Here is a 6,056-nt window from a genome sequence, read left to right as displayed (position 1 = left end):
GTTTCTGCCTGCGACAGGAACTGGGGGGGTCGGGGGCGGCCTGGGCCGGGGAGGCCGCTGCGGCCCGGCGGGGGTTCCTGTCCGTCTCCCGCCGCCGCTTACCCGGCGGTGAGTGACAGGTGGCTCAGCCTTCTCAAGGTCACGGACAGACGGGCCGCGCTCTGCTCTCGGTCACAGGGGAGGCAGCCCTACCAGCTTTCAGGGTCACGGTCGTCTCTGGGACGCGAATACGACTTTTTTTTTTTTTAAGCGTTGCTTTTCATTTTTAAGACAGCTTCCGTATTTTGTCTGATTTTAACTTAATACTGCAGGCTCTGACTAATGCATTTTAAAGCTGAGTGTTTTTTTGTTTGTTTCGCACTTAAAAATAGAGTGTGGAGAGATGCTTTCAAATTACTTGAGTTTTAAGTGGCCTTACCTGCTGACGTTTCTTTTAAATTGTTAATTATGTAAAAAAGACATGGAAATAGACACTGTAGTTGTAAGATAGTCAGATATACAGAGTTCCAAATATTCTGCTCCACCCCACAACTGCTCTCCAGTCAAGTAGTTTGTCACATATTGTATACATTTTCCTATATATTTTTAAACACCAAAATGTCCCTAGAAATCTGTTTCATATAAATTTTGTTGCATTTGTGTGTAAGTCTCTGGCAGCATAGTGTACATGTTGGTAAACATTTTGGTTCCTTACATGTTTTCACTTAGCAATGTAACATGGACTTTCTTTTTGCTTTGGTATAGTGTGTTTCCAATAGTTTATCTCCCTATTACCCTACTTAATGGACACTTCTTACTAGTTTTTGTATTACCGCAAAAAAAAAAAAAAAAGCCACAATAAACCTCTTTATCCGTGCCTTACGTTAGGGGCTGAATTGCATCTCCCCCCGATTTCCTATGTTGAGATCCTAATTCCAGTACCTCAAAATGTGACTGTATTTGGAGAAAGAGGCTATACAGAGGTAATGAAGTTAACATAAGTTTGCAAAGATCGCTCCCAATCCAGTATGCTGTCTTTTATAAGAAGAGGAAACTTGGTGGGCGCCTGGGCGGCTCAGTCGGTTAAGCATCCGACTTTGGCTCAGGTCAGGATCTCACAGTTCAGGAGTTCTAGCCCCGCGTCGGGCTCTGTGCTGACAGCTCAGAGCCTGGAGCTGCTTCGGATTCTGTGTCTCTCTGACCGTCCCCCACTCATACTCTGTTTCTCTTTATGAAAAAATAACCATTTTTTAAAAAAAATTTAAGGAGGAAATTTGGTCATAATCATACAGGGGAGAGATCATGTGAAGACACAGGAAGAAGAGCGCCATCTACAAGCCAAGGAGACTCAAAAAACACCAATCCTGTGAACGCCTCCATCCGGGACTTCTGGCCTCCAGAGCAGTGAGAAGATGAAAGTCCTGTTGTTCAAGCCACCCGGTCCACTGTACTCTCATACGGCAGCTCTGGCTAAGTAGCATATCCCGCCTGGATGGGATGAGGTTCGTAGTAGGCTGCATGTAGCAGAAAACTGAGTTTCTTTTAAAGTGGCTTGAACAAGATAGAGGGCTTTGTTGTTAATTGTTTCGTTTTTCTTTCGCAGAAGCAGTTGGAAAGGTCAGTGTCTAGTGCTGGTATTGTAGCTCCCGGTCATTGGGCACCAGCCTCTTTCTTCTCCTCCTCCATCATACTGGCTGGTGGTTTCTGTCCTCAAGTTCACGACAAGTGCTGAGGCGGCTCCTGGAGCACCTGATGAAAGACGACTTTCATCAGGGGAAGGAGGAAGGAAGGAGGGTCAAAAGGAGCACACTTTTCTATGGACTTAGCTTCCTTTAAGCGGCCTCCTTGGATAGCCACACACTTGTGCTCGCATCTCATTGGCTGGAGCCTAGCACCCCCGAAGGAGGCTGGGAGACTGTCTTCTGGCCGGATATACGTTGTCACCCCAAATAAGAGTGGGATTCTGTGATCAAGGAAAAAGAGGGAGTGGCTGTTGAGGAGGCAGCTACCTAACAGCGCGTGCAGCCCCTTGACCGCGATGTAAATTCTCTCCCGCACAAGAGGCGGTGGATCTTGCACATACGCATGCGTGCATCCGTATGTATACGATGTTTTCTGTTGACGTTGGGCAGAAACAAGAAAAAGAGGGTTTTTTCCTTTTCTTTTCTGAAATCGTAGGGGAAATGTCATAAGCTTTCTCTCCAGGGCCCCACCCAGTGGCTCCCGGCCCTGTCCTGGTGCGGTCATGCTACAAAACACAAACAGCTGCGGTCGGCCATGTGCTCTGCTGGGAGGGGTCACCCTGCTCATTTACTTTGCCGGCTGCCAAGCTAAGGTGCGAACGTGCTGCGATTCCTGGTCCCCGGTCTCTGGTTATGGTGGGGGGCAGGGGGTGGGGAGAAGTCATTTACTGTTTCACAGAAATTATTGGGATTGTGTAAAAAAATCCAGGGCTACTGACTTTCATCGAAGGAACAAATCAATTCGGTTTATAATCCACTGACGTGAAAACATCTGGATTGACTGCACTGTCACTGATTTGGTGTTTGGAAGTTGATCCAGTTCAGCTCCAGGAGAATTTGTTTTCTAAGGGCCTAGTGTTAACCCAAAACCAGATGAGGCGTTGATGGAAAGATCCCTGCGCTAAAGAACTTGCAATCAGGCAGAAGAGAAACAACTCGGTAAGTATAATGCAGATCACAGGAGGTCACGGCCCAAAGGATGACCGGACGGTAATATTATCCCTATGTAAGTTAGAGGAAACCTTGGTTTTGGAATTACATAATTTGTCTGAGGTCACAAGTATATTGAATGACGAGGTGTGTCTTCCACACAGCACCAACGGGACTCATTGATGAGACACTCACCTGGTTGAACTGGGAGCCATGGCCAAGAGCCACTGAAAAGGAGTCTGGAGACAGGAATGCTCGCTCAGATGGGATGAGACGGGGGTCTGACCAGGTCTGAGGCACTGCTGTAGGGCAGGAGAGGAGGAGACAAGTGGAAGAGATTTGCGGGGTCAGGGGCTAAATGAAGCCTCGAACTTCGCATTTCTCTGAGGTTTAACACTAACTGCCCCTTTAAGGGGTTCAGTGACTGCAGATGGTACAATTGAGTCTCAGATCTAACCGGTGTTTTAATCTGGGTTCATCCTGGCTGGTGTCATTCAACAGCAGAGGAGGGATGCCTCAGCCGGAGTCTGCAACAAGAGTTTCTNGGGGAGCAATGGCTATTTGCCATTCTTTACTTTTGCCACTTCTTTTTTTTCATACACATTTTTATTTGCTGTCTTTCAAATCAGTATTTGTGGGTTTTGAGTATATCTAAACAATGCCACAGAATATGTATTTATTGTCTGNGCATAACACCCTCAAGGTCCATCCATGTTGCCACACATGGCCAGATTTCGTTCTTTCTCACTGCCATGGAGTATTCCATGGTATAGATAAACCACATCTTGATCCATTTGTCTGTTGATGGACACTTAGGCTCTTTCCATGTTTTAGCTATTGTTGAGAGTGCTGCTGTGAACATTGGGGTACACGGGCCCCTAGGCATCAGCACTCCTGTATACTTTTGCCACTTCTTAATCCAATGCGAGGAAAGGCAAAACATATCTCATGGGCTCTACCTGCCCCTAAATTTACTCACTTGTAGCAACTACTTGATTATCTTTTGGCAGCAATTCGAGATTTCCCGAAGAGAATGTGATTGGCCCAGGCTGGGGTGAGAGGCCATTCCTGGTCACCGTCATTCTTGGGCAACAGAAGAAGGACTCATATCTAAATAGAACAATTAAAACGTGTGTTTGCCAAGCTCCATGAAAATAAGTTCAAAGGCAAAGAGTACATTAGACTCCAACATAGCATAGTCAAAAATATCTTACAACTCAGTAAGAAAAAGAGGAACACCCCAACTGGAAAATGGGAAAGGACATGAACAATACTGTTATTTATGCAAAATAAATAAATGGCCAGTTTATACATGAACAAAAAGTGTCGAATCTCTCTAGGTATCAAAGAAATGCAAATTTAAACATGATATAATGTTTTACCTATCATATGGGCCGGAATAAAAATAGAATGTACCCTGTTCACAATGCTTAGGAAATAAGCAGTCTCATTTGCTTAGGGGAAGGGGAGGGGGCTTTTCTACAAGAAATTTACGTGAAAGGTATGAAAACCCTAAAATGTACATGATCTCTGATTAGCAATTCTGCTTTTAAGAACTGAATCTGAGGAAACAGACAAGGAAAATATTAGTGCCGATCATAATACAGAGCACTTACGATGTGGCGGCAACTCTCCCGAGCGCTTTACGTGTATTTCTTCATGTACCTCTTGTAATAATCCTATGTAACTCTTTGTTATCGTTTAGATTTTGGGAGAGAGACAGAGACACAGTATGAGCAGGGGAGACACAGAATCCGAAGTGGGCTCCAGGCTCCCAGCTGTCAGCACAGAGGCCCGCGCAGGGCTTGAACTCACAAACTGTGAGATCGTGACCTGAGCCGAAGTCAGACGCTTAACCGACTGAGCCCCCCAGGCGCCCCTGTAACTCTTTCCATAAGACAGGAGAACAGGAGCACCTCAGATGTTTGACAAGAGCTATAAAATTACACTCGCAGATTCCAAATCCTCATGCACTCATACAACGGGAAACATCACAATCATTACATCTGCTTTCTAGATGTACGTTTGTTGGTATTAAAAACGGTCATTTTAATTGTTAAATAAAATGTTATAAAATGGTATTAAAATTGTATGTATATATGAATGCAGGGGAAAATAGCTGTACATATGTGGATAACGGTTATCTTTAAGCAGTGGGATTTCAAGTCAGTTGTCTTCCAAAAGGTGTGAGACACACATACTCACACTGGTGCCCCTAAAATATTAATACTGTTCTCCCTACCAGCATATAAGGAAAAAAGTCTAATTTTGACTCAAGTTCTCAGAAAAAAACACTTAATTCAAATTATCCATAATACTGCAATTGCCTTGAAAATTTGAGGACCAGATCTGAATCTTCTAGAGAAGGCAGGGCCTTCATCTGTGTCGTCTGAAACGTTATCTGTGCTCTGCAGCACAAAGATATTACGTTTAGTGAGCTCACAGTCTCGGTTTTGAAAGAATCACCTCCCTGGACCATGTACAACAAGCTATAAGAAAACACGGGGTGGATACACTTGCTAAGAAAATAGGCCTCAGGCCGATGCTCTGATCCCAGAGCCGTGAGCTATATAAGTCATGACCACATGCAGGCCATGCCCCTGCTGTGGCTTCCTGAATGTCCATGACTTTGTGTCCACGACTGAGGAAGAGCTGTGGGCAGCAGGATTTTGGTTCAGTGAAAGGACCCCTTTCTGGCAGAGAATTGCATACAGGTTAACTCATTTATTTATTTATTACTTTCACAAACATTTATTGATGATCGTGCAACATATCAGGTGTGGGGGAAGAGAGGGACACATCAAGTCCTTGCCCTTAAAGTGGGGACAGGGTCGCCCCCAACCGCTACAAAGACACTGTGCTCACGGCCACACGGTGGCTGTACGGATACTCGGGGGCAGGGATGCCCGAGTGTCTGGGGGTCGGAGAGGCTCTGCCGGAAGGCGTGATGAAGCTGGTCGGTCTGTGGTTACTGACTTATGTGCCAGGCCCCATGGGAGATCAAAAATGGTTCGGCATGACTGGTGTTGGGGACTCAGGGAACCGGGGGTATTGACATTCACCNCCCCCCCCCTCCCCCCAGGATGATTCACCAGTTGGGAAATGGCGTAGAGAATTCACCTGTGAAAGCAAGACTTCGCCTCTATGTAGGGCTTTCTGTGAACCAGACTGGAGAAGATTCCAGACCTCCCAGATCTCGGGACCTGTGTGCCTGCCGTGGTATAACCAGCCCCGCACACGGCCTCCCTCCCCGACTCAGCCCCCGATGAACAGAGAGATAGCACGGAGGGAGGGAGGAGGGGAGGAGGGAGGAGGGAGGATGAGGAGTAATGCATGTGACCCTCCCCAGGAGTTCGTAAGCGCTGGGAACAAGATACACCAGAGAGCAGGACGACACGCCGGGGG

The 6,056-nt window shown here is 46.3% G+C and overlaps 1 long non-coding RNA gene across 2 annotated transcripts; it reads left to right on the top strand.

Moving 5' to 3' along the window:
* Positions 1-728: 728 nt before the first annotated feature.
* LOC144240148 (uncharacterized) lies at positions 729-4,348 on the top strand. 2 transcript variants are annotated; one of them, XR_013337617.1, is made up of 4 exons: positions 729-2,314; positions 2,431-2,660; positions 2,816-2,940; positions 3,662-4,348. It is a non-coding gene; the product is annotated as an uncharacterized LOC144240148 (long non-coding RNA). The 2 variants fall into 2 exon arrangements; XR_013337616.1 differs by lacking the exon at positions 3,662-4,348 and having other exon boundaries at positions 2,816-3,189.
* Positions 4,349-6,056: the final 1,708 nt, after the last annotated feature.

Source organism: Crocuta crocuta, unplaced genomic scaffold, assembly GCF_008692635.1.
Source record: "Crocuta crocuta isolate KB4526 unplaced genomic scaffold, BGI_CrCroc_1.0 scaffold7, whole genome shotgun sequence".
Taxonomy (NCBI): domain Eukaryota; kingdom Metazoa; phylum Chordata; class Mammalia; order Carnivora; family Hyaenidae; genus Crocuta; species Crocuta crocuta.
The sequence above is the reverse complement of the archived record's forward strand: the minus strand, read 5'-3'. Positions and strand labels throughout refer to the sequence as shown.